The following is a 17,534-nucleotide window of genomic DNA, read 5'->3' on the forward strand; positions in this document are numbered from 1 at the left end:
TCTTGGAAAGCTTTTCAGAAATGGTTTGCCATTGCTTGCTTCCTAGAAGTGAGAGAAAATGACTGACTCAAGGTCACTCATCTGGCTAAAACGGGACTAGAACTCATGATCTCTCAGATGTGTTACCAAACTAGGTTACGTTTGTTTTTTTCTTGGGATTGGTAACTACAAAATCAGTAGCTAGAGCCCAATTGAAAAAGCCAGCTTTTTGATATGCCACCGACTATAAAACTACTTCTCTGCAGTTGAAATCTGTGTTGACTACCCCCACCCCAAAAGGGGGGAACTTATGTTGGCATTTGTAGACAAGAACAGAGTTATGCTCTTTTACAAGCCTATAATATCGTTTAAAGATTAAAGAGAAGATAAAGTATCTTAGCAAATACTGGAACTTCTAGTATATTTTTTACCTAATACTAGAATACGGTAGAACAGAATCAATATGCAATATACAATGCATACACAGACATTGGCATTATGCCCATCTGATTGGATACCACTAGAATTACGGCTCTTAAAATGCCAAAATGCAAAGATGAACTTCTAATAAAAAGCACTCAGAGGGACACAGAAGCTTATCCACATTCTAACTGAGCCTTTTCTATCTCTGATAGGTATTAAGAGCCATATACATTCTAACTAAGAAAAATGTGTAAGGCATAATTAATTCAGGATAAAAGACAATTTTCAGTCAAACAACTCCTGAAGATTAGCTCTTAACTACAGGTTATCAAGTTTATATAATCTAGATAATTAAAAATTCAACAGTGAGGGATTATAATTTTAATTCTGTATCCTTGAGTCAATCAGTTAAGTTTGAGCATGTTTTTTTATTTCCAATATGTCATTCTAAGTGTGCTTTTCTAGGGAAAATACTGACATACAAATTAGCAAAATTAGAAACGTTTATGCAGTAAGAAGGAAAATGTATTCATCCATGGACAGATGAAAGAAACTATTTAAAATAAATCTGAAAAGATACAATTCTATCTTTCAGAGTGGTATATAAAAATATTCATGGGAACAACTGAACTACTAAAAATAAATGAGAGATTTCTAATTCCTGGTGTTGTGAATTAGAGTCTTTCCAGTGTCTATGTAAAAACAAAAAAACAAAAGTGAATTTAGGGTATATAAAATATTAATATCTACGTGCTAGAAACACAGAATGAGAAGATGTATTAAATGCATGCTCACTGTGTCCATGAAACCTTTTCATTTACAAACTGAACTGTAAGATTGAACTGAGTTTATTTACAAATGGAGAGAGACCTTTATGCAGTTTTTATGCACTATAAAACTCAATACCCTTTGTGTCAATAATTCTCTGTGCTACTTTTTTCCAGGAATAGCCATTAACACGTAAACAACTAATGTAGTAGGTTTAGTAAAACGGCAATGGATGATAAGACTATTTTTTTTTCTACCACAAGTGATAGAGAGAAAATAGAAATGAAGAAGTTATCCAAAAGATCAAAAATCTGCTGCAATTTGTAAACCTCCAAAACGTACTTATAAAAATCAAAAGTTTATAATTAGGGAAATCAATACTTTCATTTGAGGCTTACACTTTGCCAACAAGATCAGCAACCAAGAGCCTATGCTGATATGAGGGTCCTCAACCTGAAAGGCAAGACTGCATGATGCACAACCAGCACAAGTCCCTCAGTGCCACAGCTTCATCTTTTAAAAGAAATTAGCCTTGCTGCAGCCCCAGGGTATCTTATTTAATACTCCATATATTTCACCTCAGCCATCCCTCCCAACTCTCTTGTTCTGCTTGAGTCCCCCAAGGAGAGCTATAATTGTTGATTAGCATTCCAAAGTCATGCTTGCATCCTGTGAGCCCGTCATATTTAATTACATTTTAACTATATTCGTCTTCAATAATAGCCTGAACATAATTTAGATAATTATCCCTTGCGTTCTCTTTCTCAGAATCTGTCTGTCTCAGAGCTCCTTGAAATGAATATTGCTTTCTCTGCTCAAACACATAAACAGACTCTTGGGCCAAGTACTTTCATCTTTCAAACAGCAACAGCTGTCACTAAGAAATTCCGTGGCTCTGTGTATCCAGTCAATTCAAAACGTAATCTTCATGCTTTCTGTTGTTTTATTTTGGAGGCAGAAAAGGATACAATTATCAAGGATAAAAGTTCCCTATAAAAGTTTTTTTTGTTCTTGAAAACTTTAAATGTTTTTGGCATTTAAATACTCAACTGATCAGTTACTAAAGGGATTAAAGTATTGGTCCTGGATTAGAAAGAAGGCAGCTCAAATCCTCATAGAAAAATAGGACTCACTGTATGACTATGAGCCAGCTATTCTCTCTCAATTTTCTTATATAATGTTAATGAACTAAATCATAAACAGGAAAGCAGGAAGAGCATTCTACTATAAATCCTGTATCAGTCTACTGCAACTTCTTGGTTCTTAATGATGCAGCAATGACTTCTCATCACCCAATGTGGAATAACGTTTTTCATGCATAAGTTCTTATATTCAATCTTTAGATAAAAATTCTTTAAGTAAATACTGCTGAAAAAAATACCACTTGATAAACCTTGGAAGATAAAGAGATGGGTGCAGGATGGAAACATATGTTCAGACTAATAGTATTTAACAGAGCAATGTTTTTAAAATTTGCAAAGACTACAAGAACATATTCAAGAGTTAGCATGTTGCCTAGAAAAGATGAGTAAAGAAGATACCTCTGTCTCCCTCTTCTCTCCTCATTAGCCAAGGGTTTATGGCTATTTGCAGAATAGGTGGCTCCAAATGTTCGAAAAGCAAACTCATCCCTTACAATTTATCTGTTTAGAATATCGATCTTTGTTATAGTTCTGTCAAGTATAAAGTAACACAAAGGCATCAAAGAAATTCACACAAAGAGAACTAAACCTGTTTCATACAATGCTGTCAAAAGTTAGAGGAGTTGAAAGATGAGCAGAAGGCCTCTATATTAAGTTTGGTCACAGTGATTTCCCCCTAATTATAGCTTTCATTCAATATTCCACAATTGGTCTTTTGTTTGCACAACAAGATGTTGTCTTTTATATTGCATAGATACCAAGTCTGCTTTTGAGAGTCTTTTAATTAGTAGGGCAGGTTTGGTAGAGCATGAGATGTGTTGAATGGAGATGGCAAAAGATGAGGATGAGTGGGAGCAAAATGTGATCTGGCAAAATACCCAAACAGAAAAAATATTGCTCTAATTTTTTCCTTTAAACAATCTATCTCCCCATTGCTGACATAAATTAATGGAATTCAAAATGTGGAGAATTTAGAACTTAATAGGTTTACTGCTGTTAATCCTTAATTTTCTTTTTAAAAGTGCCATTTTGATTTTTAATTAGAACCTAAATTGAATTATGGAATATGAAACTCTAAAATGCTAAACTATTGGTGAAACCTAAGCATTTTGTGTTGTGCCAGATTTATACCAGCAAAGTTCTTATAACACTTTTGTTATTATACTAGTTTATCATGCATCATGTAATGAAGGAATAACTGTTACTCTTTGCCATATTCAAGACTTCAGATAATTCTAGAATAGATACCCAGTAGTCATAATGAACATATTTGACCAGCCAAATTAAATATTGTAGGCTTTTTTATGATTGGTAATTGGGTCAAATTAACCTTCTATATATTTAAGTTGCCAAATTACTCATACAACCATTCACCAATACAGCAGTTTTAAATCATGAGGGAAGGGGATAAATAGCTTGCCTTTGAAATACATGAGGTAATATGCATCACCACAGGGGAAAGCCTTTAAGATAATGAAATATATAATTTAAAATTATCTGCAATAATTGTAATGGATAATTATTTAACCATTTCATCTCTGAAATTACAAACTGCAATAATGCACATTGACTCCATATATACAGTAGAAATGAATAAATAAATAAGTTGTCAAAAGATCACAAAGTGTTTTGAAGAAATTAGCATAATTTACACAACTATCTTGAACCAATTAGGTTCTCACTTAATTAGGTTCTTTGTACATGCACTTTTCTTTACTGCCTATAAGTCCTCATATAACTCAAAAAGTAAAAGTAAAAATTGATAGTATGTTCAGTTAAAAAAATATAAAATTCAGTAATTATCTGAAGTGATATAGGGTATTTTAAAAAGTGAAGTAAGTCAAGCTAGTTATTTTCTGGCACATTCATGCAATCTTCTTCTGACATCAAGTCCAGGTGACAAGCAGGTTGTTCAGGTTTTATTTTTGTATCCAATGAATGTACAGATATTTCCATGAAAACGCAGGTATGATTCTGATGTTGAATTTGATCGAGCAAGGTGTTCAATGATCCAAAAATCAGATCTTGCACCTGTGGAAATAACACTAGGGAGATGATAATTCATGTAATCTTCTTGACAGAATTCAGAAATGGCTTGAAATTATTTTATTCTGGATATTTTGAAGTATAGATAACTGTCCTGGGATTCCCTAGTGATATCTTATCAAAGTATTAACCAAGCTGGATTTTTTTAGTAGTATTCACCAAGCCCTACTGGTCCTAACTCAAGTTGTATGCTGTGTGTGTGTGTGTGTTTGTGTGATCAAATAAACTACCTAAATGATATTTCTAATCTTTAAAGAGACATATCAAGTTGCACAACTGTCGCTTAATTAAAAATATAAATAAGTATCCACATTTAGCAAATATGCAAGAATTCAAGTTTGCTAATAATTCCTTTTCTATCTACTTGCTAAAAAACAAAGCCACCTAACTAACAGGAAATGTGGCTGAGTTACTTCTAAGAAAGTATTCTTCAAAGAGCACTTGGATATCAATCTGCTGCATATTTCTCCACGCAGTCATAATATTTTATATTGAACCTGATGCTTAAAGTACCTTCAAATTCTGATATAAAGTCCTTATTTGCGTTAACATGAAATATCTGATATACATGTTAATCATTGAGGAGGAAAACCACATAAAGGAAATAAAGGAATTAGTGAAAGATTATACCAGCTATAAGCCTTAATTGTACTTTCAGATAAAATATAAATTTGTAGCTGTCATTATATTTTGGTAGAGGAACTTGTCTCATTTACCTAGAAAAAGATCATTCAAAATAATTACTAAATTGTAATCATTATGAATAAAATAGTATTAACTTAATTACCATTTATGACGTATCAATAGTAAAAAAGGGAAAAAATAGTGAATTGCCTTGAAATAATATTTCAATGTACGTGTATGTGTGTGTGTGTGGGAGAGAGAGAGGCAGGCAGAGAGAATTGGCCTGAAATATCTCTCTATGTGTGTGTGTGTGTGTGTGTGTGTGTGTGTGCATGTGTATTTGTGTATGTGTGTGTAAGAAAGAGAGAGGCGAGAAAGAGAAACTGTAACTGCTGTCTTTTAAATTAGAATTTAATTGTTCATGGGAACCAATGAAAGCCATATCATTAGAGACCCATGAAGCCGGACTGATAATATAACTTGAGGAAATATACTTTACAGAATAATCTCACAGTAATCCCACAGGGGAAAAATTGAAGACCTAATAATTCTTTTATTTTTCGATTTCTATGATTCATGTATTTAATTTATACTGGTAAAAGCTTTTCTAGAATGAATCAATAATACTGTACAATTTTAACTGCATTATGTCAGATAGGTGGTGTTAAAAGATTCACAAGACTTACATCAGCAGTTAGTATGATCTATGATTTCCAATATTCAATAGCAATCAATATTCTAGTTAGGATATAAACTATTGCATAAGGATGAAAAAAAATCAACAGATTTTAGGAAGCTGTCAATTGTTACATAACTTAAAATTACAAAAGGTGTACTTTTAAATGAAATCTTTTAATTGTAATCTTTGGTTCCATCTAGAACGAAAGATTGAATTCTTTCATTCTAGCCCAACAGGATTTTCCCACAGAAAGGATTTTCATATTTAATTACAAAATCTTATTGGCTTCTTAGTCTGTCCCCTTAGTGTGTTTATAACTTTTCAGAAACAATGTTCTAATAATTTTTAAAAGTTGTGTTGGCACAGTAGTTAGAATGCAATACTACAGTCTACTTCTGTTGAGTGCCGGCTGCCTGCAATTTGGTAGTTCGAATCTCACCAGCTCAAGGTTGACTCAGTTTCCATCCTTCCAAGATCAGTAAAATGAGGACCCAGATTGTTGGGGAAAACATGCTGACTCTGTAAACCACTTAGAGAGGACTGCAAAGCACTGTGAAACGGTATATAAGTCTAAATGCTATTGCTAAATAAATAATATTTGCTAAATGATTAAGATATGAGGCCTGTTGAACCTTATGTCCACATTGTCTACATTACAACTGTGATCTTGGTGGAAAATGACTCTGCTTGACTCACAAGTCAATCATAAAAACTTGCAATATAATCATTAGGAGCAGATGTCAAGAGTCCAAATGGACAATCTCACAATCTTTCCATTTTCTAGTCAGAATTCATCACCTGGCCACCAATCTATGCTGCAATACTGTCCCCATGCCTTCATGGACAATAATTCAATATCCGTCCTCACTGGGAGCAAATTGTTTTGTGTTCTGAAGACCGTTATATGTAATTGATACACATTATCTACAGTTCTTTCTATTTTTAATGCTCTGACAATTATGACATACTTCTCTAAAATATTTTTCTTAGAACAAAAGAGCATAGTCAACTGGTATTGTATTGATATATTTGGGTATGTTTTGCCCCAGTTTCTCATTTAACATATAATAATGTGCCATTTCTATAGTGATACAACAACTGTCATTAACTATTAAATTATCACTCAAACATAGACATACTCTAATTCTGAAAATCTTGTATTAATATTCTCATGGTACTTGAAAAAGTAATTAGGAGAAATTATATTTGGCTTAAGATACTTCTGAGTTACTCTTATCATATAAAAATTAAGAAATGAAGGAACTTTGGCAATCATCTAGTCCAATATTCTGCTCAGTGCAGAAAGCATTTATGTATAATTTTTGATAGTCTCTGTTTAAATACTTCCAATAAAGAAGAGTCCATCATCTTTCAAGGCCTGTTCCATTGTTGAATAATTTTTGCCATTCAGATTGTCTTACTGGTATCCAATTGAAATCCATTTTCTTATATTTAAACTCACTTGGTATGGTCTTGTGACATCTCGCGTTACAACCACATTGTTCAGGGATTGAAGCTCTAGTCCCAATTATGGTTGTAAATTGAGGATATATTGAGGAATACTTTACTGACATTGTCATCTTCCTCATTGTTATCATTATTTTAATTGCCTTTCTGCTTAAAGGGATAGATAATTGATGACCTGGGCTTTTTAGTACCCAAACTCAGCAAATAGTGGAACTCCTGTATTCTTTGAGTTTAAAAAAAAACCAATTTTGATTCTTAACAGATTGTCCTTTTCTAAATTTTTGGACGGTCAGCTTTTTTGACAATTCCACAGAACACTGCAAGCTGAATCATTCCAAAAACCACAATGTACCATTTTTCTCAGTTCTGGAATAATCTAAATATAGTAATTGCTCATTAATTTTGTTTAGACTTCTAAACAAAATGCTGCATTTTCTAGGTTATGACATACTGACATACTGCTAGGATTCAAAGTACCTTGTATTTGGATGACAGAATGGCTCTTGCTTAAAATAAGAGCTATCATATAATGAAAAAACCTGAAAGCATTCTTTGAAATCTTGAAATATGAATGTCTAAATTCATAAACAGTACATGGCGAATGACACAAAAGTAGTGTATTAATATATAAACAGTGAGGGTTTTTATTTTACTAGCAACTTAGAGAAAAATTATGTCCTGCAATGAATGTATTAATATATTTTAATAAACTATAATCTCCTTTCACTGTACCATGAAAAATTCCATATGTTCCACAGTTTACAGAATTGAAAGTTGAATATTCAGTGTCCTAATGGCTAAGCATATTATGTGAATTTTCACTGATTTATAAGCATTAATTTATATTTTAAGTTATGCGCAACAATAATTTATTGCTAGATTAAAAGGTTGTATAAACTTAAGACATGCATCTTTAGCAGTGACAGCTTTTTAAAGATGGCAATATGAATTAAGGAAAATGCTGAATCTAGTTACTAAATAGATGAATTACACCACTTTAAAAAATCATTTTAACATTTTGGACTTCACTGTGGTTATTCAGCTTCAGAAATCCCATAATTTACATTGTTTAACATTTATAAATATTAAAAGAACAAATGGAAGATAAAATTTTGTATACTACATTTTCCAAGTAAATGTACCTGGACAGATTATTTTAACTGCCTTATATATTTATTTGATCTGGCAAGGGTGTGCAGGGCTTAATTTTCTCAAGTGGCATTTCATAGCAAAAATGATAATTAATTTTAGATTTGTGGATTCCTCCCTCTATTCTAAGTAGTTAACAAAAACGGGTCAAGTAAAACCTTTTGAAAATTTCTTGCACTAACTAAAAATACTTTCTAAAGCCAGAATTTGATATTTCTTTGAAATTAACCATAAGGTTACACCATATGGCATGACACATTGTTACTAAGAAAAAGTTTAAAGTTCTAAGCCTTTCTCTCAATTATTTGGATGGAAAGAGCACACTGTATATATAAAAAAGCTCACCGTGTCTATTTGTATACAAAGGGCTAAAAATGGTTTAACTTCTATAGACATGCTGTCAATATATCTAGATTTGGATACATTGGATGGGATCTGAATTGAGAAATAAATTTATACTCTCCATTATTCTGCTTAAATAAATGAAAAATGACATATTATTTTGATGCTTATGATGCTGTGACTCTTTATCTTCTCACAATTAAATAAATAGTTATGGTGACCAACTCCTCCATTCTACCCTCCCGTTCTAAATTAGTTTGCTACCAGTTCTCACCTGCGTGCACAACGCTTCTGCGCATGCGCAGAAGCTTCCCAGGCAGGTGGGCTAAGTATTACAGGCAGGTTGGTGGAGCCGGGTAGAACTGGGAGCAACCCATCGCTGCACCATCCTCTGACTTATTTTATGCTTCAAATGGTGAAAAGAAAACTGAACTTCTAACTTGAATCTTGAATCTTTTAATTCATAAAAATTACATACCATCTTTTTGTGTTAGAAAGAAACTTAAGACAAAAGTACAAAGCCACAGTAGCCTGGGAAACTCCAAATGCACAGTGCAAAGCTACAATGCCCCAAGAAACCCCAGCAGTGTAGAGCAAAGCTGCAATGCCCCAGAAAGTTCCAGCCACCCCAGCAAGGGAAAGGGCCACCTCACTGCAGGACAACTCATCCAGCTAACTTGCCACAGGATAATTGAACAATTCAATTATTTAAAATAAATAAAATTATTTTATTTTTTATCATTTTTTATCATTCACATTTATTTATTTATTTAATTGAATTTGTATGCCACCCCTCTCCGAGGACATTTCATTTTGTCCCTCCTTTTGCATCCTTTATTTAATGAATGTATTCCACCATTTCTTTGAGTGTTAAAGTCACACTGATGGATGATCTCTGGTGAGCCTGAGATGGAAGGTCATTCCTCAATTTTGGTCCTACTTGATCTCTCAGCTGCTTTTGGTACCACCGGCCATGGTATCCTTCTCTGATGACTAAGAGAGTTGGGATTAGGAGGCAATGTGTTAAGGTGGTTCTCCTCCTATCTCTCTGGTCGATCTCAGTTTATTTATTTATTTAAATTTTGTGTTAGTAGGAGGACAGAGATCGACCCCTAGTCCTCCCGCACCCCCATTTAATACCTACATGAAACTACTTGGTGAGGTGATCTGATGATTCGGAAGAGGTATCAGCAATATGCGGATGATCCCCAGTTATATATCTCCACCCTGCGTCAGTGAAGCAGTGGATGTGACGTGCCGGTGCCTTGAGACTGTGAGGGTCTGGATGGGAGTTAACAGGCTCAGACTAAACCCAGACAAGACTGAGTGTCTGTGGATATTTCCTTCCAAATACTATGTCAACTATCCATACTTGGCTCTTGGGGGAGGAGAGAAGTTGTCCCCCTCACAACAGGTTTGAAATTTGGGTGACCTCCTAGACTCACAGCTAAAACTAGACCAATATTTGACAGCTGTAACTAAAGGGACCTTTGCACAAGTACATCCTGTGCACCAACAACAACCCTACTTGGATCAAGAGGCACTCCTTGTCACCTCATGATTAGATTATTGCAACGCGCTCTGCGTGGACTACAACTGGTCCAGAATGCTGCTGCACAAGCTGTTGTGGGTGCCCCTTGGTACACCCACATTACACCAATTCTCTGTGAGCTGCACTGGCTCCATATTGGTTTCCGGGCACAATTCAAGCTGTTGGTCATTACATTTAAAGGCCTACATGGCTTAGGGCCAGTTTATTTTCAAGACCACCTTCTGCCATACAACTCCCAGTGAACAGTGAGATCCCACAGGGTTGGTCTCCTCCAAGTCTCATCAGCTAAACAGTGTCGGCTGGTGTGCCCACAGGGGAGGCCTTCTCTTTGGCTGCCCCGGAACTCTGGAATAAGTTACCTCTGGAGGTCAGAACTGCCTCCACCCTACTGGCCTTCCGAAAAGCTGTTAAGACCTTGCTTTTCCCGCAGGCCTGGGGCCATTGATCTCGCGATTGTAATCGGTGAGATCTGGCCATGGAATGATATTATTAAGTGCAGGTGGGCTGGCAAATGCCTGAACTTTGACCTTATAACTGCAGATCATTGTAATGGCCACAACTATGAGGACCAGTTTTAAATCCTTCAATTCAGTAAAAGTTTAACTTGGAGTGGCCTCTGAACAAATGGTCATAAATCAAGGACTATCTGTATTTAAATATCTAAGTGTTTTGAAATTTCAATATTGTAAATCACTGTAGAGGGCAGAGGGAATGGCCTTCAATAAATGTCTCACAGAAACCTTTCCTTATTTCATTCAAAGCTAAAGGGAGGGAGGTGAAGAAGCACATTCAGATTTCCAAGATTCTGTTACTAAAGCTTTACAATAAAAATATTACTGACCTACATTGCATTGGTTTCCTTGTCTGGTTTATGGTAAATAATGAATATGCAGTAGAAGTGAGCTCCTTTTGGTTTGGATCCATTCACCCAAACTGGTAACAAACCACTGGTGATGTCATGATAACATCACAGAACTGGTTTGGTCAGTACAGGGTCCTGGGTGGTGCCATCTTTTTTTGGAATTTATTTTAAACTTTCCCTAGTTTTTTTCTTCTTCTGTGCATGAGCAGAAGCCACGTTTTTGGCACTGCAGATGCATCGCCATCTTGTTTTCAGCTTTTTTTTTTAAAAAAATGGCATTGTGCATGTGAGCATGCATAAAGCGTACATGCGCTCATGAGGTGCACCCATATGGTGCGGGAGGAAGTGAATCTGCAGCAAAATAAGTTAGAACCCACCCCTGATATGTAGCTGTTAAGCAGCTGTTCTCCAGGCTTCCCATCAGCACTATTTAATTGACTAAGCCAGTGATGGCAAACCTTGTTTCCTTGGGTGTCAAAAGCATGTGCACACGTGCAATTGCGCATGTGTGAGTACTCACACCCATAATTCAATGACCTCTGTCCCCCGTGCATGCACATGTGCCCCCCGTGCTGCCATGTTTGCTATGCATGCGCGCATGATCCCCATGCTCCCCCATTTCCCGACTTCGGGTGGGCCTGGTAGTCCCGCTTTTCATCCTCCCGAGGCTCCAGAGGCTTTATTGGAGCCTGGGGAGGATGAAAACAGCCTCCGTCCCCCCTGAGGGTCTCTGGAGGTGGGGAAAGTCCCATTTCCTGACTTCTGGTGGCCATGCTAGGCCCATTTTTCACCCTCCCCAGGTTCCAGAGCCTTCCCTTATATGCTGGTAGAGTCTTCCCTTGCGTGCAGGCAAATATCGTTCCACCTGCCACCTGTGGTACAAGTGCCGTAGATTAGCCATCACTGGACTAAGCTGTCATTTCCTTGAACTTAAAAGAACAGAACAATATGTAGGGAGAAATGTGAGAGAATTTAATTTAATTTAATTAATTTATATGCTGCCCAACTCCAACTGGACTCTGGGCAGTGTACAACATTTTAAAACAATATAATAACAGTTTAAAACCCCAAAGTAAATCATTCATATCCATGGCCGGAGCTAGATGGTATGTCAGAATAAACTGGCTTCAAAATTAAGATCAAATGGTTTGGGTGTGTAGTCACTTTCTGTTTTTGCAATCTGGAACTGTCCTAGACTCAGCAACACCTTTTTTGAGGGTGTCAAGGGCTATTCCACACATTTTAAGGCAATATGTATAGGGAAGGGAGGTGCAAAGGATGAAAGCAGCTTTGCACTGAACAATGCAAGCTCTTTCCCTTTTGAACATGTACTATGACATCACACGTATCTACAAAAACAGTAGGGTTTCAGTAGTTTTAATCAAAGGGTAGTGTGGATCTTGCAGGTACAGATGGAGGGCCAAAGATGAAAATGTATGGCACACAACTACAATTACTAATACAATGTAAATTACAGGGTTTGTTATGCCATTTAGCCCTTGGTGGCAATTTGTTTGAAATACAAGCAAATATATACAGATCAAATAGCTCACAAGAAACATCCAACAACTGAATTCCATTATAGGGGAATCATCTCCCCCCCCCCCTTTTTCCTGTTATCTTTTCTTCTCTTAGGATTTAAAATGTTTTGTACTTTGGGCCCTTGAAACTTTGAGCTGACTATTGAAGAGAAGAAATATTTTTTTACTGTAAATTTGTTATTTTTTCAGTTTTAATCCTATTGTTGATAAAGTTTACCCTGAGTCTTTTGCGACAGTCCAAGTCTTCGGAGAGGGGAGGCATACAAATCTAATAAATTATTAATTATTATATTATTATTTGCCTTCTGAGCATGTCTGAATAGATTTAGGCTTCTCTCTACAAACATAATTTTTTAATTTCTCCCTTTCTGTATGGTACACTGTTTTATTATTTTCCTTACTTTCTATTTGAAAGGCTCAGAATTCACTACGTAATTTTTGTGTTAACACTTTCCTCCTTTTCTTTTCATAGATGAGTATTTCCAGGAAATTGGATTAGTATGTAAACTTTCAGATTGTTTTCTTTCTAAATTTCATCTAAATATGGAAGAAACTTTATCTGGGATCTCTGCTCCTTATTAAACATTCATAAAGATTTCCTTTCTTGTTATAATATTTACTACATTACTATGTAGTTGAAAATCTTAGAAACTGTCTGTAATTGGCTAATAGGAGTTCAAGTGAGGCTAGAATCACATAATTAAAGTGCTGCAAACTTTGCCAAAGGTTGTGGGGTTTTTTTTTGCAATAATTTCATGTAATGAATACAGTTTTTGTTTTTCTTTTCTAGCAGGTTTTACTAAAAGTGAAAGTGAATTAAATTTTAAATACTGTAAGCTCTGGATGTTACAGTGACCCCATCTTGTGGTTTACATCCATAATTGTACTATCCCTGTAACTATTTCTTCTTTCACATTCTAATCACGAATATTCTTTCCCACAATGATATGAATTTTTACTTCATAGAATAGGAAATGTTTAATCATTTTCTTCTCTTTTTAAATACCTCCTCTCTCTCTCTCTCTCTCTCTCTCTCACACACACACACACCAGGTAAAACAAAAAAACATTTCCATTTTTTCTTATGACTCACATAATTCATAAAACAATCCAACAAAAGTCTGGATAATACACTGACTTTGATCTTATGAAATTATTGCTGATGGTGGGGAAATACCTTTATAAAAAGTAAAAGTTCACAGATTTGTCACTAATGGTTTCAGTCCTTAGAATTTTCTTTGATGGCTACTGAACAGTTTTGCCAACTTCTGGGATATTATTTAACTTCCCATTCTCTCTTATACAATATCATATTTTATGAAAAGCCAAATAATTTGATTTTGAGGAAATGGAAATTGGCAATCCAACAATATTTCCTAAAGGATCTTGCTGTTGGTATATTGACCTTTTTTCCTAAAATATATAAATGGGCACATCCTAATAAACTGATTCACATTTTATTGCTAGCTGCCAATTTTCTTTATAAAATATTTGAAAACCATATCTTCCAGTGGATCAAGGGTATTTAAAATTATAAATAATAAAAAAAATGAACATAATAACAAAGAACTCTGGGAAGCAAGATCACCTTTATCCAATACATTTATAAGTTTATTAGTCTGTGTTTCGCTAATAGAATAATTTATAAAAATATTTTATATTCTTTTTTTGCCATTTTCTTTTCTCACCATTATTTTTGTCCGTTTATTTTCATCTCTATGTATTTCCCCCTCATTTTTTCCAATTAAAAACAAAAGTCCTATTTGCATTATTGCTGATATTTAAAGCTAGAGAAAAAATATGTTTATTTATTTACAAAAGTAATGTGCATTTTAAAAAAGATATTCTACAGAGAAGTAGTCACCAACCTCTGAACCGCCATGAAATGTTTGCAACCGGGTTTAGAAACTGCAGGCCAGCATGCACATACGCATCCCCACTTGCGTGAGCAATGCATGAGCCCTACGTTTGAAAAGTGTTCAGAAACTTCAGATCGTGCAGAATGCAGCTGCGAGAGGTATCATGGGCTTTCCCAAAAATGCCCATGTAACACCAACACTCCGCAGTCTGCATTGGTTGCCGATCAGTTTCCGGTCACAATTCAAAGTGTTGGTCATCACCTATAAAGCCCTTCATGGCACCGGACCAGGGTATCTATGAGACCGCCTTCTGCCGCACAAATCCCAGCGACCGGTTAGGTCCCACAGAGTGGGCCTTCTCCGGGTCCCGTCAACAAAACAATGTCGCTTGGCGGGGTCCAGGGAAAAAGCCTTCTCTGTGGCGGCCCCGGCCCTCTGGAATCAACTCCCCCCGGAGATTAGAATTGCCCCCACCCTCCTCCTTGCTTTTCGTAAGCTCCTTAAAACCCACCTCTGCCGTCAGGCATGGGTGAACTGAGATATTCTTTCCCCCTAGGCCTTTACAATTTATGCATGGTATGTTTGTTTGTTTGTATGAATGTTTAGTTTTTACAATAAGGGTTTTCTAGTTGTTTTTAGTATTGGATTTACATGATGTTTTTTATTACTGTTGTTAGCCGCCCCGAGTCTATGGAGAGGGGTGGCATACAAATCCAATAAATAAATAAATAAATAAAATACACACACCATTTGAGTGAGTTGAGTATGTGTGTGCATTCTGCTTGGACAAACAGAGTTGAGCTTGTGCACTTGCTGGCAGAACCATCCCCTCTCCTCCGCTCTCCTGTCAGTCTGCAAAGCCGCAACGGTCGGAGAACTCTGCTACTGAGGATTATTTATTTATATTAAAACTATAAACTGCCCGTGAGCCAAAATGCTCAAGAGTGTTTACAGCAAATAGCTAAAATAAATTCTGAATAACAATTTCTGTGAAATCAACACTCAGCAGAGCTCACAGACTTTCTAGTAAGAGCCAATTCTGTTTGCTATTTGGAAGACAGCAGGGACAGACTTTTATTATGAGCGGCATGCAAATCTTTTCCTGTTTTAACATTCCATGCACAGAGTATTCAGTTTTAGGCACAGAGCGGAATGAAATATCTACAAAATGGAATGAAATATCTACAAAATTGGACAAAATATCTACAAAATGGAATGAAATATCTACAAAATTGGACTCCCTTCTAAGATTTGCAGAGAGGGTTGTTGGCTCACAGTTTCAAAAGGCCCTGGATGAAGTGGAGAATCTGGACCTTCACAGTCATGCTAGGGCACAGAACTGAAATGATATTGGATGTATTATCAATGTCCTTCGGAGGACTTTGGACAGAGATGGACTCTCTAAATTTCTCAGTGGCTTATAACTATGGTATCCTTCTGGGTTGGCTTTGAGGTTGGACATAGGAGGCCCTATATTATTTGTACCCCATTGCAAGTTCCAGTCAATTTTGGTAGGAGAGGAAAGGTTGAGCCCTAGGTCACTGCAATATGGGAGCGACTCTCCTTTTTAACCTGTATATGAAACCACTAAAAAACAGTATGGGGTTTGTTTTCATCAGTGTGCAGCTAATCATCTATTTCACATAGCAAGCAATATCCTTAAGTCTATGTAGCCCATTTTAAAAGGAAACTATTTTGTCATACATTTAGATAGACTACAATGACAATGTTTCGAAAATAGGATCATGTAACAGAGGTAGATTTTAGTCTCTGTAAAACTGAAAAACCAAATACTTGAATATAGGCTATAAATGTACAGAAAGAGGAAGTCGGTAGTTTATATTCCTTTTCTCCCCAGTCATACTTACAATAATGCCACTGAAAAAACTGGAGCAAATTTGTAGTCCAATTTGGAGGAAAAACTAAACAATAAGAACATAAGAATATAAGAAGAGCCATGCTGAATCAGGCCAAAGCCCATCGAGTCCAGCATTCTGTGTTACACAGTGGCCCACCAATTGTACATGGGGATCTTGAGTAGAAAGAGAAAGCAAAACCCTACGTTTCCCTTGACCCCCAACAAATGGTACTCAAGAGAATCCTGCCTGCCTCAACCAACATAGAGGCGGCACATGGACATCCGTTTCAATAACCACCGATACACTTGGCATCCATGAATCTGTCTAATCCTGCCTTGAAGCTATCAAGGCTGACAGCTGTCATGACCTCTTCTGGAAGTGAATTCCATAAACTAACGACCATCTGGGTGAAGAAATATTTCCCTTTATTTGTCCTCGCTTTCTTACCTATGAGCTTTAGAGAGTGCCCCTTCGTCCTAGTTTTGTGTGATAGAGAAAAGAATTTTTCTCTATCCACCTTTTCTATCCCATGCATGATTTTATACACTTCGATCACCCCTTAAATGCCGTCTTTCAAGGCTGAAGAGACCACGGTGTTGCAACCTGGTTTCATAAGGGAGGTGTTCCAATTTATATAGTTGCATTAAATCTCTCACAGATTAGATGAACCTATTAACATTTACTATATTTTTAAACAAAGCCTAAGAAAAGAGTTAATTGCACTGGGTATCCTCTCTGGTAATGTTATCAACCCACTGTTTTCTCTTAGCAGCCAAAGCCTTTTTTTTTAAAGCCACACAAAAAAATTGTCATTCCAGTTCTACAGAAGTAAACAAGCAGGCATCAAAAAAACGTTGAATAATTTTGATTGATCCAATGTAGATGATATAATTACAATGAGAGTCAATTTGGTGTCATGATTAAGGCATCAGGTCACAAACTGAGATTGTGAGTCACCTTAGGCACAAAGCCAACTGAACCTTAGAAAGGAGGGAATGGCAGATCATTTCTTTAAAAAAAAAACCTTGCCAAGAAAGCTTCAAGGAGTCCAAACAGCCTCTGAGAATTGGACACAATTGAATGGAAGAAAAAAAAGGTGCAGTCTGAAAGTTTACAGACGACGAATGTTTGGGAATAGGCAAAGAAAATGTAAAAGCTTGATTTATCAACTTCAGTGCTCATGTGGAAGATCATTTTCTGTCCTAAGAAGGTCAACATAACTTTACCCCTGATATTTTCAGA

At 36.1% G+C, this 17,534-nt stretch overlaps 1 protein-coding gene across 4 annotated transcripts in view; it reads right to left on the minus strand.

Annotated features, from left to right (window-relative positions):
- Positions 1-17,534, minus strand: part of BTBD9 (BTB domain containing 9) — a 170,414-nt gene that overhangs the window by 28,117 nt on the left and 124,763 nt on the right. Inside the window, exon 10 of one of the 4 annotated variants that reach the window (XR_011557492.1) lies at positions 2,712-2,843. The exons of the other annotated variants lie outside the window; for them this stretch is intronic. The gene's annotated coding sequence lies outside the window, so the exon portion shown is untranslated. The remainder of the gene's footprint in view (positions 1-2,711; positions 2,844-17,534) is intronic. 4 annotated transcript variants of the gene reach the window in all.

Source organism: Erythrolamprus reginae, chromosome 1 (assembly GCF_031021105.1).
Source record: "Erythrolamprus reginae isolate rEryReg1 chromosome 1, rEryReg1.hap1, whole genome shotgun sequence".
NCBI lineage: Eukaryota > Metazoa > Chordata > Lepidosauria > Squamata > Dipsadidae > Erythrolamprus > Erythrolamprus reginae.